This window comes from Artibeus jamaicensis, unplaced genomic scaffold (genome assembly GCF_021234435.1).
Source record: "Artibeus jamaicensis isolate MK-2021 breed Jamaican fruit bat unplaced genomic scaffold, CSHL_Jam_final contig_465, whole genome shotgun sequence".
Taxonomy (NCBI): Eukaryota; Metazoa; Chordata; class Mammalia; order Chiroptera; family Phyllostomidae; genus Artibeus; species Artibeus jamaicensis.
The window spans coordinates 40,854,340-40,870,872 of record NW_026521843.1 but is presented as its reverse complement, the minus strand read 5'-3'; the positions used below and the strand labels follow the sequence as shown (position 1 = coordinate 40,870,872).

General features: G+C 39.6%; 1 protein-coding gene and 1 pseudogene across 3 annotated transcripts in view; one reads left to right on the top strand and one right to left on the bottom strand.

The window, feature by feature from the left end:
* USP34 (ubiquitin specific peptidase 34) overlaps window positions 1-16,533 on the top strand; it is a 246,758-nt gene that overhangs the window by 7,823 nt on the left and 222,402 nt on the right. The gene's annotated exons all lie outside the window — the stretch shown is intronic.
* On the bottom strand, window positions 10,510-12,383 carry LOC119062676 (sodium/potassium-transporting ATPase subunit beta-3-like; annotated as a pseudogene).

Genomic DNA, 16,533 nt, shown 5'->3' with positions numbered 1-16,533 from the left:
CCTCGACTGACAGGTAGTTGGGTTGTTATATGTCTTTGTGTAATTGTCTGATTATCAGCTTGAATATATTGAAATCAGATTGCTGAGTTGCTCATTCAGCATATCTGGGAGGATATCTGGCAATAGGATAAAACTTAAGAAAAATAAATTTGTCTTCTAACATCAGAGCGTCAGTATGTAGGCTTCATAATTTTAAAGTGTTGTTTTGACTCCTAAATTTTGTGGGTCTGATTTAGCAATGTTCTGCTTCTAAACCATCTTAAGACAAAATAGGGGTTTTTTTGGTTTTGTTTTGTTTTTGAATTCTGGGTAACTTTTTTGCCAAATTCATGAACGATATTTTGATTATTGAGAAAGACAGTAACAAATGATGAATATGAGCAAGTAGTAAGAGTACTAGATCAGAATAAATTGAGACTTAAGAATATGCTTATGGCAGTAGGGCTTTTTAAGTTGTGTTCAAAGTAAGAAAATCGGTAAAGGACAGTGGTCAGTAGAGTGGTATAATAGAGTGTGTAGTTAGTAGAATGTTGTTTTACTCTAATAGCACTTTGTTTCCATTTTTCTTCTAAGAGGAGTTCCCAAACTGACAGGATAAAACATGTATTAAGAGGAAATCTAACTTCCAGATTGATGAGGAATAATGAGAACACTTGACAGAATCTGATGCTATCCTTGTGAAAAAGATGAGATGTATTTTTTGTTAACTGGGAGGGACTTGATTGGTAGCAAGCCACATGATCTTGTCCTTAATTTTTTCCTCTTCAAGATTTTCAGTAATGAGCCCTGGCTGGTTTGGCTCAGTGGATTGAGCGCAGGCCTGTGAACCAAACAACCGTGGTTCGATTCCCACTCTGAGCACATGCCTGGGTTGCAGGCCAGTTCCCAGCAGGGGATGCACGAGAGGCAACTATACATTGATACTTCTCTCCCTCTCTCCTTCCCTTCCCCTCTAAAGATAAATAAAGAAAATCTTTTAAAAAATTTTTCAGTAATGAGCCTTGGTTTATAAATTTTTTCTTGAAATGGAATTGGCCCTGTTTCAGGGGAATGAGGGGCCAGTTTTTTCTTCTTGTTTCAAAATGAAAAGCTCATTTTGATCTGTTTTATTAATTGGGGTGTAAGCCTGAAACCATTCAGAATATTATATGGATGCTTACAAAGACAACACAGCATGCAGTGCTTAAGTATTATAAAGCATTGTGCCCAAGTTACAGGAGGTAGTAGTGCAGTGCTTATGCAGTTGAAATAGTACTGTGTTGAATTATACACAATACCATAATGGTAATCTACTTCTGAATGTAATGTAATTTCATAATTCTTCACTGAAACTCAAAAAAAGTGAGAAATAGAGTGACTTTATTTTTATTAATTTTTTAAAAAGATTTTATTTATTTATTTTTTAGAGAGAGGGAAAGGGAAGATGAAAAGGAGAGAAGCATCGATTGGCTGCCCCTTCCCCAAGCATATGTCTTGACCAGGAGTTGAACTGGTGACCTTTTGGTTTGTGGGATGATGCCCAACCCACTGAGCCACACCGGTCAAGGCTAGAATGAATTTTTTTAAAAATTATTTATTTTATCGTCACTGGGGAACATGCTTATTGATTTTAGCGAGGAGGGAAAGGGAAGGAGAGAGGGAAAGAAACATTGACAAGAGAGAGAAACAGCAATTGCTTGCCTTCTGTACATACCCTGACCAGGAATTGAACCTGCAGCCTAAAGTATGTACTCTGACTGGGGATTGAACCCACAACCTTTTGGTGTGTGGGCTGACGCTCCAACCCACTGAGCCACTTGGCCATGACCTTGTTGTCTTTTAAACATTTATTTTATTATATATTTTTAAAAAGGTTTTATTTATTTATTTTTAGAGAAAGGGGAAGGGAGGGAGAAAGTGGTAGAGAAACATTGGTATGTGAGAGAAACATTGATTGGCTGCCTCTTGCACATGCCCCAACCAGGACCAAACTCTTAACCCAGGCATGTGTGCCCTCACCAGGAATCAAACTGGTGACTTTTCGCCTTGCGGGATGATGTGCAACCAACTAAGTCACATCGGTCAGGGCCATGCTGTCCTTATTTTTAGAGAGATACTTGCTTATAGAAAGTTGGGAAACTCATGAAAAACTGTTAAAGGAACTATGGAGAGACCTATTCTGGGTAAATTGGATTAGTCAAAGTTTCAAGGAAGTTGGAAAATTGAACTGGACCTTTAACTGGTTGGAATAGTTGCTGGGAGTGTGGGGAGAATAGTTTACTATGATTTGTGAGGCTCTGTGTGACATAGCTACTGCTAACTTTGTTCTTTGTTTGTTTTGCTTTTTTTTAATTGATGTTCTTTGCCACCACTGAGCCTTTTATGTATACTTGGAATTTATCACCTTCCTATGCCTTCAAATCTTGACTTAAATGTTATTTTTTCAGAGAGGCCTTTTTTGAAAATCCACACTAAAGTAGTTCTGGTTCTTAACTTTTATAGCACCACAGTTTACAATTATGCATTTATTTTTATTTACTTGTTTAATGTCTTTATTTTACAAGGCCATAAGTTCTTTGATCATAACTATCTGTTATATTTACTAACGTTCACAGTATCCAACATACTAGGGTTAATACTTATTTGTTAAACTGTATGGAAAAATATTAAGATGTAGGTGTGTAATGATAGAGAGGAGAAGGGTAGGCTGGATGTGGTAGTTTTCCATGTTTTCTCGACTACTTTCAGATACTGTTGTTTCTTTTGTGATGTCCTCCTTACTACCCCCCTCCATAAAAAGGTACTTCATTTCTTCTTCTCTTTTTTAAAGATTTATTTATTTTTAGAGAGAGGAGAAGGGAGGAAGAAAGAGAGAAAGGAACATCAGTGTGTGGTTGCCTTTCATGTACCCCCAAGTGGGGACCTGGCCCACAAGATAGGTGTGTGCCCTGACTGGGAATTGAACCGACTACCCTTTGATTCTTAGGCTGGCACTCAGTCCACTGAGCCACACCAGCCAAGGCTCATTTCTTTTTTTGACACCTCATCTTGTCAGTTTTTTAAAAAAAATTATTTCTGGATATTCCTTGATATTAACATCTTTGGGTTAAAAAATATGATTGGGAATTACTTTTGAACCAGTTAGGACTCTGTCACAAGGACCTGTGAGGAAAACCAGCCCAAATTGCAGAAACAAAAGGGTTTTTTAAATGTGTAACTAAGCATTTCAGGTGTGGACTACTCTTAATTTATGGATTCATAACAGTGTTAAGACTTCATTTCTGTATAGCTTGCTCTGCTGTGCTTCCTTGATTTTAACATCAGTTTGGGCCTTTTCATGGTGGCAGAAATGCCTGTTGTACCATCTTTATACCACGGTGTTTGGAATTATACTACAGAGAGGAAAAGAAAGAATCTTTTTAGAAACATACGGTATGACAACAAAGAAGCTTCTTTTTCTAAAACTTTGATAGCAAATGGCACTTCTTATGTCATTGGCCTTGTTCCTGAAAGAGTTCAAAGAGTACAGGTTTTGGTTGACTTAAACTGATTATGACCCATTCCTGAAGCTGATCCCCACCCATAGCTAAAAAAGTTGGTGTTTCTCAAAAAGAAATTTGGCATTCTGTGGCCATGAGGAAGGTGAAGTTATTTCTACAGGTATGTAGTAGATTGTGCTACACTGGTAAAATTATTTCTTTGCAGTTTTACAACTTTTTTTTGATAATCAGTGGTTAGTTCTCGTCCACATTGGCTGTATGAAGATTTTTGAAAGTGGTGACAGGTACATAGGTAACCAGCTAACAGAGTTTTGGTGAATCCTCATGTTCCCTGGACAACTGAATGGGAATACAGTATGGGACATTTCTTTTTACTTTACTTTATTTATTTATTTTTAACCCTTACTCAAGGATATGTTTATTAATTTTTAGAGGGGGGAGGAGAGAGAGAGAACACATTGTTGAGGGAGAGAAACATTGAAACATTAATTAGTGTTTATTCCTGTGTAATCTTTGATGGGCAATTGAATCTGCACCCTACTATGTGCTGTGACTGGGAATCAAACCTACAACCTTAGGCGTATGGGACAGTGCTCCAACCAACTGAGCCACTGGCCCAGGACCAGTGTGGCACATTTCTTATTCCTTTGACCCAGGCACCTTTGTGGAGCCTGGTGTCAGTGTATAAATCTGGAGTTCTCTTCTCCTTCATGGAAGATTTCTGGATTTCCAACCCACTCTTTGGATGCACTGGTGAATGTTGATAGTGCATTCTCTGGTCACTACCTCATTGTTTGAGGGAGCAGTTCTACTGGGCCCAGGTTTGGAAGTTGAAAACCATTAAGCAATTTTTTTTTTAATACTTAACTGATTTTAGAGAGGGAGGGAGGAACAATGCTCTATCCAACGTACTAGACAGCCAGGGCCTGAAAACCGTTTTTAATGTTACATTTACTAAATTGATTATTTTGTGTGTTTCCTTAATTCTTTATGTTTAAATACTATTTTCAATATATAACAAAAATAATGTTTAACATGTGTAAAGCATTGTGTGGGACACTGGTAGGTGTAGAAATACATTTTGGTGGATAGCTTCTCTTAGGAAAGGTTAGAATCCAGTACAGATGAGGCAGTAGGATAGTAGTCAAGGGAGTGATCTCTGAAATCTGCCTGGCCTGAATTCAAGTCCTGTTCCTGTCATTTATTAGGTGTTTGCCTGTGATTAAGTTACTTTACCTCTTAGTGCCTTCTTTCTTATTTGGAAATGAGGATAATACCCAAAGTACACTCCTGGTATGGATTTTGTGTGGATTAAGAATGCAATCAAGTCTTAACAATACCAGCATAAGAAATACACAAAAACCGCCCTGGCTGGTGTGGCACAGTGGATTGAGAGCCAGCCTGTGAAATGAAAGGTTGCTCGTTCCATTCCCAGTCAGGGCACATGCCTGGGTTGCAGGCCATGCCCCTGGTTGGAGGCATACAAGAGGCAACCAATTGTTTCTATGCCTCTCTTTCTCCCTACTTCCCCTCTCTTCTCAAAAAATAAATACAAATCTTTAAAAAAACAATAGCATGAGAAAAGAAATTTCATAAAGTATATGTTGCTGAAGCACGATGTGAGGAATTTAGTTTTTGGTAATATTGGATGAAAAGTCTGTAGAATTGATAGAATTTAAGTTGACCTTTGAGCAATTTTAAAAAAATTGTTGGAATTGGAGAAATGGTTATTTTAGTAAACATTTTGTAGAAAAAGTGAACATAGTTTGTCTTTTTTGAAACTTCATAAAGAGTGATCTCTGGTTTTTTATTTCTTTCCATTTCCTCTAGGACTTGGCTTTTCAACTTTTCACAATTCCCCTCTAGCATTTTAACTTATTAAGTTTCTGAAATCTGGCTTCTGCTTTTGAATAAAAACTATATTGTCTGTCCAAGGTCACCAGTGGCCTCATGTGTACCAAAGCAAATGGAGAGGTTTTCTCTAACTTTTCACCTTGACCTATTGGATTTCCCTTTTTGTTTTACTATATATATATATATTTTTTTTTCTTTTTTCTTTTTTGCCAATGGATATAATATATGTGATCAGTGTAGAAAGCTTTAGAAACACTGACATAGGACTTCTGGTCAGGATGGAGGTATAGCTAGACACTCTTTGCCTTATTGCACAATCACAAAATGAATTACACCTAAACCTCAAAACAAATAACATCCAGAACTGTCAGGAAATCCAACTGTATGGAAGTCTGACAACTGAGGATTTAATGCTTTTTTTTCTTTTATTGAGATGATTCTAAAATATTTATCTTTCATTCTATCAGTGATGTATCATGTTTGTTGATTTGTGTGTGATGAGCCATCTTTGTATCCCAAGGATGAATCCTGGCTTAATCATGGTATATGATCCTTTTAATGTGCCATTGAGTTTGGTGTGCTAGTATTTTATTGAAGAATTTTAGCATCTGTATCTATCAGGTATATTGACCCGTAGTTTTCTTTCCTTGATGTATTTTTTTCTGGCTCTGGTGTCAGAATAATGCTGTCCTTGTAAAATGAGTTTGGGAATAGTCCCTCCTCTTCAGTTTTTTGAAAGAGGTTGAAAAGGATTGGTATTAGCCTTTAAATGTTTGGTAGAATTCACCACTGAAACCTTTTGGTCTTGGGCTTTTCTTTGTTGAAAGGTTTTGATTATTAATTTAATCCCTTTACTCATTATTGGTCTGTTCAGATTTTCTGTTTCTTCATGATTCAGTCTTTGTAGGTTGTAGTTGCTAGAGACTTACTGTTTTAGGTTGCCCAATTTGTTGGCTTATAATTGTTTTTAATAATCCCTTATGATCGATCTCTGGTATCGATTCTCATACTTCAGTTGTGTGCGCTTTCATTTCTGATTTTATTTATTTACGTGTTCTGTCTTTTTTTTCTTAGTCTAGGTAAAGATTTGTCCATTTAAAAAACCTTAAAAAAAACTAGCTTTTAGTTTCATTGGTTTGTTTCTTCATGTCTCTATTTTTATTTTTGTTGTGATTTTAGTTATTTCGCTTCTTCTGCTAACAGTGGGCTTAATTCTTTTTTCTAGTTCTTTGAGGTGTGAAGTTAGGTGTTGAGATATTTTTCCCTTAATATTGCATTTATAAGTTTCTCTCTTAGAACTATTTTTGTTGCATACCATAAATTTTGGTATGTTGTTTTTATTTTTTGTGTGAGTCAAGATTTATTTTTTGATTTCCTTTTGACAGCTTTTTTTATTCATTGGTTTTACAGAAGTACATTAAGTACACTAATATCCACAGACTTGTGAAATTTCCAGCTTTCCTCCTCTTACTGGTTTTATATAGCATTATGGTTGGAAAAGATAGTAGGTATGATTTCAGTACTATATTTACTACAGCATGTTTTGTGACCTAACATATGGTCTATCCTGGAGAATATTCTCTGTACACTTGAGTGGAATGTGTGTTTTGCTATTGTTGGATGGAATGTTCGGTATATGTCTGGTAGGGCCCTGTGTTTAAAGTATTGTCGAAGTCTTTTATTTTCTTGCTAATTTTCTGTGTGATCTATCCATTGCTGAAAGTGGGATGTTGAAGTTCCTTCCTATAATTATAATATTTGTGTGTTTCTTTTATCTCTTAGTATTTGTTTAGTATATTTAGATACTCTGTGTTAGGTGTGTATATACTTATTGTTGTACCCTCTTGATTAATTGAACCCTTTGTCATTATATGACAAGAGACTTGGCCTCTTTAGACTTTCTTTTTTTCCCCCGTTATAAATAAAGGTACTCCTTTCTTTTTGTATCTGTTTGTGTGGAATGTGTTTTTCCATCTCTTCACTTTGGGCCTATATGAGTCCTTAAAATTGTAGTGAGTCTTTTGCAGGTAATGGCTAGTTGAATCTTGTTTTTCTTTTCCTTCTTTTATTTTTTTAAAATCATTGCAGCCTGACTGTGCCTTTGATTAGAGAATTTATTTCATTTATGTTGCAAGTAATTATTTATAGGTAAGGACTTACTACTGCCATTTTATTGTTTTCTGGCTGTTTTGTAGTTCCTACTTTTTCTTCTTTCCTCTCTTGCTATCTTTCTATGTGAATTAATGATTTCCTTATTGGTATACTTTGATTCCCTCCTCTATCTTTTGTGTATCTACTGTAGGTTTTTGCTTTTTGGTTACCAGGAGACTTACATAAAACATAGATAAGATAGTCCATTTTAAGCTGATAACAAATTCGATGGTATACAAAAACTTTTTACTTTTTTACTTTTATCCCCAGTATGTTTTGTTTTCGATAGCACATTTTACATCTTTTTATTTTGTGTATCCATTGACATTACTATAGCTATAGTTAATTTCAATAGTTTTGTCTTTTAACCTTTATGTTAAGTAATTGAAATACCGTCATATTGTTGCAGTAATAAGAGTATTCAGGATTTGATTATGTACTTTATCAGTGTTTTGTATTTCACATGATAATCAGTGTCCTTTCATTTCAGCTTGAAACATATCTGTCAACATTTCCTTTAAAGCAGATCTACTCTCTCCTAATTTGTTTGGGAAAGTCTTTATCTCCTTAATTTTTCATTAATTCCTGAAAGGCAACTTTTCTGGTAAAGTATTCTTGGCTGGCAGTTGTTTTTTTTCAGCACCTAAATATATCATCCCATTATCTCTGGACTTGTAAGATTTCTGCTGAGAAATCTGATTGCCTTATGGCAATTTTCTTGTATGTGGAATTTTGTTTTGCTCTTTTAAGTAGTTTTATTGTAATGTGTATTGGAGGGTTTTTTTTTAGATTTTATTTATTTATTTTTAGACATAGGGGAAGGGAGGAAGAAAGAGAGAGAAGCATTAATGTGTGGTTGCCTCTCATGTGACCCCCACTGGGGACCTGGCCCACAACCCAGGCATGTGCCCTGACCAGGAACCGAACCGAAGACCCTTCTGTTCACAGCCTGTGCTCAATCCACTGAGCTACACCAGCCAGGGCTGGAGTTTTTTTGAGGTTATACTTTTTGGGAACTGTGAGTTTCATGAAGTTGGATGTTTAGATCTTTTCCCAGTTTGGGGAAGTTCTCAGCTATTTAAAAAAATTATTAATTAATTTTTTAGAGAGAGGGGAAGGGAGGGAGAAAGAGGGAGAGAAATATCAGTCAGTTGCCTCTAGTATGCACCCTGACCAGGGACTGAACCTGCAACCCGTTGCTTTGTAGGATGACACCCAACCAACTGAGCCACACTGGTTAGGGCTCCTTGAAGTCTTGAGTTGCTGTTTTTGCTTTGAAAGAAGCAGTTATGTTACAGACTGGCTTTGGGAGAGACCTACCTTCTGTCAGGTGTTAGGAATTGAGCCTTTATCAGGCTCTTATGTGGATATACTGGCTCTTCATTTCCTCTACTCCCTTGGAGGGAATTTTAAGATGTATGCATTCTCTTGATCATGCAGAGCTAGGTTGAGTGCTGACAGCCTCTGGTTTGCTTTCTCTAAGATGGTGCTGAATTCTCAAGTTTGTATGCTCCCAGTCCTGCAGAGTTGGGACACCTTTCTGCACATGTTCACTAACTGTCTGCAAAGGCTAGAACATGTTGCTCCTAAGGGTGCACTCAGGGAGCCAGCCATGGGGATGAGAGTGTGTGTGGGTGAAGTATATGGATGTAGGGTGTCTCCATTTGCCAGTTGGGAGTATCTTCAGACAAGGTGGCTTGTGGTTGGGTGTCTTGCATTGCGTTTAATATGATCCATGTACTCTTTTCTGTTCTCTGAGAGCCCTGCTACTCCCTGCTCCCCACTCATGTAGTACATCTCAAGATTCTGTAAGGAGAGAAAAAAATGGGTCTCTGGCAGTATAACCTGCACAACTGGGATTGAAATTGGGCACCCACACATTCTCACTTCACCTGTGGGAGCAATCACAGACTGAGAAGATCTTTCTTGGCACCATGTTGTGTACCTTGAGGGAAGGGTGTCACAGGTAAAATGAAACTATTCCTTTTACCCTCTTCATTGTGTCCAAACTTGGACTTTTTTTGTTCCAGTGGTGTGCTGGAACTTTTCTGCTGGACTCCCACATTTGGTTGTCCATGGGTGATTTTCAAAATAAGTGTTTTTTGGGAGGAGGGTGGTAGGAGACTCTTATATTACTATTTTGATAACATCAGTCTTTATTGATGTGCTTTATGCCACCCAATCGTAGATTTGTCTTTTATATAATTTTATTAAAATGAAAATAGCCCTGGCTATTGGTTGGTGTGGCTCAGTGGATTGAGTGCTGGCCTGCAAACCAAAGGGTCACTGGTTCAATTCCCAGTCAGGGCACATGTCTGGGTTATAGGCCAGATACCCAGTAGGGGGCATGGGAGAGGCAACTTCACATTAATGTTTCTCCCTCCTTTCCCCTCTTTCTAAAAATAAAAACAAATTAAAAAATGGAAATAAACTGTATACTGTAATATTTGTATCTGGAATTTCTTTCACTTAGCATATAGTTATCAATTTTTCTATGTTTCTAATTAGTTTATCAGTAGTCAGTGGTTTTTTTTTAAACTTTTCAAATCTACTTTTCTTTTCCTCTTCACACATAGAACTTCACATATTTTTTTGCAGCTATAAAGTCACTTTGTATTTGTTAGTTACCAGTTAAAACTTTAACCCGTAAAACTTTTCTGGCATCAAATATGACAGTTAATGTTAAATCTATAAAATATTTACATGGTACAGCACATTAAGCTTTAGACACTTGGCAATTAAATAACATAAAAATAGGACAAGACACCCATTTTCAGAATCAGGTGTCCACAGTTCCTATCTGGTGACTGTACAATGACTCCCAAAGGCAGCAGAGGCAAGAGGCAGTTACTTCAGGGGACATCGAACACTACGATCTGGAAGCATATTATAATGTTACCCTAGTGTCATGTAGCACCTCACCTCTCTCTCAGGTGGTCTCATAATTCTAGAATGTTAGGTCTAGCTGATACAAAATGAAGACAGACAGCACAGCATTTACCCTGTGGACACTTTCTGACTCCTGCTATGCACGCATTGTTGTTTTGAATGCATCTCTTCCTGAAAACTTGTCACAGTCATCATGGTTTTTTAGGTTGGGTGGTCTAACTGTAACCGAGCAGACAGGGACCTGTTCTCATGGCACCTTGATGTATGACCCAACAATTAGTATTGGAAGAAACAGGTTTTTATTTATAATATTCTAACCTTGGGGGTGCTGAGAGCACTTAGGCTTGGAGCCTTGTTCTTTCCTGAGACCCAGCATTTCCCTTGCTCCCCAAAACAGCTAAAAGCCAAAGCCAAGCCCAATAGTTCTTCATTCTTATCTATACTTAAGCCATCTGTGCAGTCTCACAGCAGCTGTACTTCAGGATCTATGATAGGTTGTCATCAGCCTCCATGTTATAGTCCAGGAATACATGAGCTGTGTTATAGTGCATCTTGGTGAAGTCCAGGAAAAGCACAAGTACTGAGAGTCCAGATAAGAGTCCAGGTCTGCAAAGCAACAGGTGTCTTGTAAGGCAGGGTCCTTGATGGCTTCGGAATCAGCTAGAGCAGGCATAATCAGAGCAGCAGTATGTTTCCTTCCTTACTCTACAACAGGCCACAATGCGGGATCTTGACTACAAACTACATAGCTGCTTCTTCACATCGCTCTTCTTCCTCATGCCTCCCTGCTTACTATGCCCTTTCCAAACCACATGGAAGCTCCCTCATGGCTGCCTGCCCTTAGTGTTAAATGCTGACAGAGGGCTTCCTGCATGACCTCCCGTGAGGCTCCTCCCACGATGAGCTACATTGCCAGTTTCACAGCGTTGTTTTAAATATCTTCTCTCAGCTGCCATCCCTAGGGCACTGAGACTCAGTGACCCAGGCGCTCTGCCTCTCTGCCTCTCAGCCTCTCACACAGGGGCTATAAAAACCCCTGGCTGTATCACGAGTCAACTATACATTCTGAAAGTCATATACATACCTTTTGCCCCAAAGTGGAAGCACAGCTTCCATTCAGGAAAGACGGGGCTATCAACTTGTCTTTGTAATGAAAGGTATCTCCCCTCTTGCCATTCCCCCACCCCCCTCTCCACCCCGGGGGATTTTCTAGGGATCCCCCTTGCTCTGCATCCCATTCTTGCGCTCGACTGTTACTTCTTTTGGGGTACTGCTAGCACCAAAGCCAAACTGGATGGCAGCTAATGGCTCTAGATTGCCTACATGCAGTTTCTTCTCATAATATGGAAAATATTTCAAGTCTAGATTTCCCAAGGGAGGATAAGCTGATGGAGTTGTGTTTCCACCCTTAGAAATAGAGCATTCTAACGTCAGTTCTCCTTGAGGCTTTAATCCAATTATTTTGTTCATTTTCACAAGAATACAGTATCGTCCACTGGAATAACCAGAGTCAGGATCATCAACCCCACTGTATTCTTGAAGTAAGGCAAGAGGAAACTGACATGCTTTGTAAACTGGATCCTTCTGTTCAAAGAGTATTCCATCAGGATAGACTATGAGATTCTTTTGTTCTTATAAAGCATATGGCATTGAAATTTAAGTTCTTCAGTGTGTCCTTTATAGGACTGTGGTTCAGACATATTGAATACATACTTCAACACCAACACTGGTTTTGGAAAAACTGTAAGTCCTGGACCTAGAAATCTAGTCAGAATATTTTGGAACCTCATCGTTCAGAGTCTGAAGCATAATCCATTGTGAATATGAAGAGTGTAGTCAGGAACCCACAAAAGACTAGCAAGAAAAGCAAGACTAGGTAGAAGAGCAAGATCAGATGTCTGCTCTTAGTGGTGTGTTTCACAAAGTGTCTCTTGGTCTGGTTGTAGATGAAGAGCTTCCACTTGGCCAGGCTCTGGCCAAGTTGAAAGAGTTCTTGTCCTTCTTTGTCATGGTGTGTGTGCCTACTGTAAGGGGAGCAGTAGCCCCAGGGGTGGAGGCAGCGCTGAGGTGGGTTCAGGCTCAAGCAGCGCAACTCCTCATTGCCGTGAGGAGCTCCTCAACCGACTGCGCTGCACGGAGCTGGGCCACTAGCCTCATGTTTCCTGTATCAGTAGTCTGTGGCTTTTAAAGAATCACTGGATAGAGTTCCATGTGTAGATATAGTATAATTTTAAAAAATCAATTTGCTCTTTGAAGTCTTGATTTATTACTGGTTTGAGGTTCTTTTATTTTTAGTTTTTGTGCATTTTCTCAGAGAGGAAGAAATATCCATGTGAAAGAGAAACATTGATTGTTTGCCTCACATATGCACCCTGACTGGGGATTGAACCTGCAACCTAGGCATATGCTCTGACCAGGAATTGAACCTGTGACCTTTCTATTTACCAGATGATGCTCCAACAAGTGAGTCATTCCAGTCAGGGTCCTAGTTTGAGGTTCTTTGAATAAATTGTTGTTTTGTTCATTTTGCTTTTCACGTTTGTGTGGTTACCTGCCTGTAGTAATTCTGTAGATTCTGGCTGCTCTGCAGTTTGTAATCACTGATGTGCCCATTTATTATTTAAAAAAATAAAAAATATATATGTATATACTTTTTGCTTATTTTTATTTATTTTTTAATTATATTTTATTGATTATGCTATTCAATTGTCCTGACTTTTCCTTCTTTGCCCTCTCCACCCAGAGCCCTTTACTTCCGCAGGTAATCGCCTCACCATTGTTCATGTCCATTGGTCATGCTTGTAAGTGGTTTGGCTATTCCGTTCCCTATAGTGTGCTTTATATCCCCATGGCTGTTCTGTAACTATTTGTATTTCTTAACACCCTCACCTCTTCACCCATTTTCCCCTTCTCCCCTCCCCCCTCCCATCTGGCAATCACCTGGTAAGTAAATTTTTGGGGGGGTGCTTTTAAGGGTCTCTCTTTGTCTTTAACCTTTGGCCTTTTAATTATGTTATGTCTTGGAATGGGTCTCTTTACATCTATCTTGTTTGGAATGCTCAGTGCTTCCTGGACTTGAACATGTATTTCCTTCACCACATTAGGGAAGTTTTCTTTCACTATTTTTTCAGATAGATTTCTAGTTTCTTCCTCTTTCTCTTCTCCTAATGGCACCTCTATGATGTGAGTGTTGAACCTCTTGTAATTGTCCCAGAGGCTCTTCCTACTATCCTCATTTTTTTGGATTCTTTTGTCGTCTTGTTCTTTGTGGTTGTTTTTTGCTTCTGTACGTTCCAAATCATTGATTTGATTCTTGGCTTCATCTAATGCTATTGTTGCCCTGTAAATGGTTCTTTATTTCAACTAGTATAGCCTTCATTTCTGACTGGATCTTTTTTATGCTGTTGAGGTCTTAACAGAGTTCCTTGAGCATCCTTATAAATAGTGTTTTGAACTCTGCATTTGATAGATTGCTTGTCTCCATTTCATTTTAGCTCTTTTTCTGGAGTGTTGATCCGTTCTTTCATTTGGGTCCTGTTTCTTTGCTTGTTTTGGCAGCCTCCCTATGTTTGTTTCTACGTGTTATGTAGAGGTGCTTTGACTCTGTGTCTTGATAGCATGGCCTAATGTAGTAGGTATCCTGCAGGATCCAGTGGCACAGCCTTCCCTATCACCCAAGTTGGGTACTTGAGGTGTGCCTTTGGTGTGGGCTGCGTACACCGTCCTCTTGTAGTTGAGCCTTGGTTGCTGTTGGCAGATCAATGGGAGGGATTCACCCAGGCTAGTCAGCTGTAAGGACTGGCTATGACCACTGACCACCAACCTCTGCCCTCTGTGAAGGATGAGGTATGCAGGGGCAGGATGATGGTGCTGCTCTGTAGCTGTCTACTGGGTGTGCTAGCCCTGGGGTTTCCCTGTTGGTGCAGGCCAAAGTAAGCCCCCCACCTGTGTTTTGCCAAGGGCACCCTGCTTGACCTGTAAAGCAATCTGTGATGGCTGCTGCTTATGCTGGGCTGGGAGATTCCCTGGTAAAACCAAACTGTGACTGTAATCTGGCTGCCCCGAGGGCTCACTGAAGCCAGCTGTTGCTTGTTTGAAGGGTTTAGGAGACATACCAGCCTTTCATATGGAAAAACAGCTTGGGTGGGCCAGTAAATTGGGTGGGGCAGAGCCTCTTGGTATCTCTAGGGTGGGTCAAACAGTGTTAAGTCAGGTTGATGGCTTCTCAGGTACGGCACCAGTTTACTGGCTCTGTGAGGGGTGGATTTAGCAAAGGGACAGTGGCGTCTGCTCATCCTGATGCCAGACAATTCAGTTTCTCCCTGTATAGAGAGCACTGATGCCTTTCAAGTTGCTATCCAAAGGAGTGAGTCTGAGTAGGTGAGTCTGTGTGTGGGTTCTTTAATAGGAACTCCAGAAGTTTCTTCTGACTCAATCGCCACTGGGTTTTGCAGCTAGAAGTTGCGGGGACTTATCTTCCTGGCACTGGAAGCCTCTGCTGGGGGAGCTCGTGTGAGTCTGGGACTCCTTTCTCTTGAGATACTCCTCCCAAGTTTTTATCCACCAAATTTTATGCATCTGGGCCCCTCCTACCAGTTTGGATGGATGTGGTTTCTTTAATTCCATAGTTGTCAAAATTCCATTCAGCTCAGTTTCTGACACTCCTGAGTGATGGTTGTTCTGTCTTTCAGTTGTAATTTTTTTTTTTGCTGTTTACATTTTATTTTTAATTTTTTTATTGATTATGCTGTTACAGTTGTTCTATTCCCCCTTTCATTCCCCTCCACCCTACCCCCCATCCCCACCATTACCCCCCCTTTAGTTTATGACCATGTGTCTCAAGTCCTTTAGATTCTATATTTCCCATGCTATTCTTGCCCCACCATCTATTTTCTATCTACTGTCTATGCTACTTATTTTCTGTACCTTCTCCCCCCTTCTCCTCCTCCCACTCCCCCTGTTGCTAACCCTCCTTGAGATCTTCATTTCTATGTTTCCACTCCTGATCTAGCTGTCCTTTTAGTTTGCTTTTGTTTTAGGTGTGGTTGTTAATAACTGTGAGTTTGCTGTCCTTTCACTGTTCATGTTTCTTTAACTTCTTTTTCTTCGGTAAGTCCCTTTAACATTTCATATAATAAGGGCTTGGTGATGATGAACTCCTTGAATTTGATCTTATCTGAGAAGCACTTTATCTGTCCTTCCATTCTAAATGAAAGTTTTGCTGGATAGAGCAATCTTGGATGTAGGTCTTTGGCTTTCATGACTTGGAACACCTCTTTCCAGCCCCTTCTTGCCTGTAAGGTCTCTTTTGAGAAATCTGCTGACAGTCTGATGGGGACTCTTTGTAGGTGACTGTCCCCTTAGCTCTTGCTGCTTCTAGGATTCTCTCCTTCATTTTAATTTTGGCTAATGTAATGATGATGTGCCTTGGTGTGTTTCTTCTTGGGTCCAACTTCTTTGGGATTCTCTGAGCTTCCTGGATTTCCTGGAAGTCTATTTCCTTTGCCAGATTGGGGAAATTCTCCTTTATTATTTGTTCAAATAAGTTTTCCACTGGTGGCTGTGCCTTTCCCCCTTCTGGCACCCCTATAATTCGGATGTTGGAGCGTTTGAGGATATCCTGGAGGTTCCTAAGACTCTCCTCATTTCTTTGAATTCTTGCTTCTTGACTCTTTTCTGTTTGGCCATTATTTGCTTTCTTCTGGTCCACTCCATTGATTTGAGTCCCAGTTTCCTTTTCATTGCTATTGGTGTCCTGTGCAATTCCATTCATTTCAATTAGTTCCGCCTTCATATATTTGTCTAATTTGTGGCTATAATGAACCAGTTCTGTGAGGATCCTGATCACCAATGTTTTAAACTGTGCGTCTGAGAGTTTTGCTATTTCTTCATCGCTTAGATCTATAGGCTCTGGGGCTTTGAGATCTTCTTGCGCCATTTTTTGTCTGTTCTCGTTCTTTAAGTGTGAGAAGGGCGCCTTGGACTCCCAGGTCGCTGGGTTGTGACGCTGTATGTGGGGGCGTGGTCAGAGCAGGGAAATGGCGGCCCCCTCTGCTGTTTCTCTAGGCTGGGTGAGGATTAGCGTCTTAGGTGGTTCACCTGGGCTGGGCCACTCAGAGTCGCTGGGTGATGACGCTGTATGTGGAGGTGGGGTCAGAGC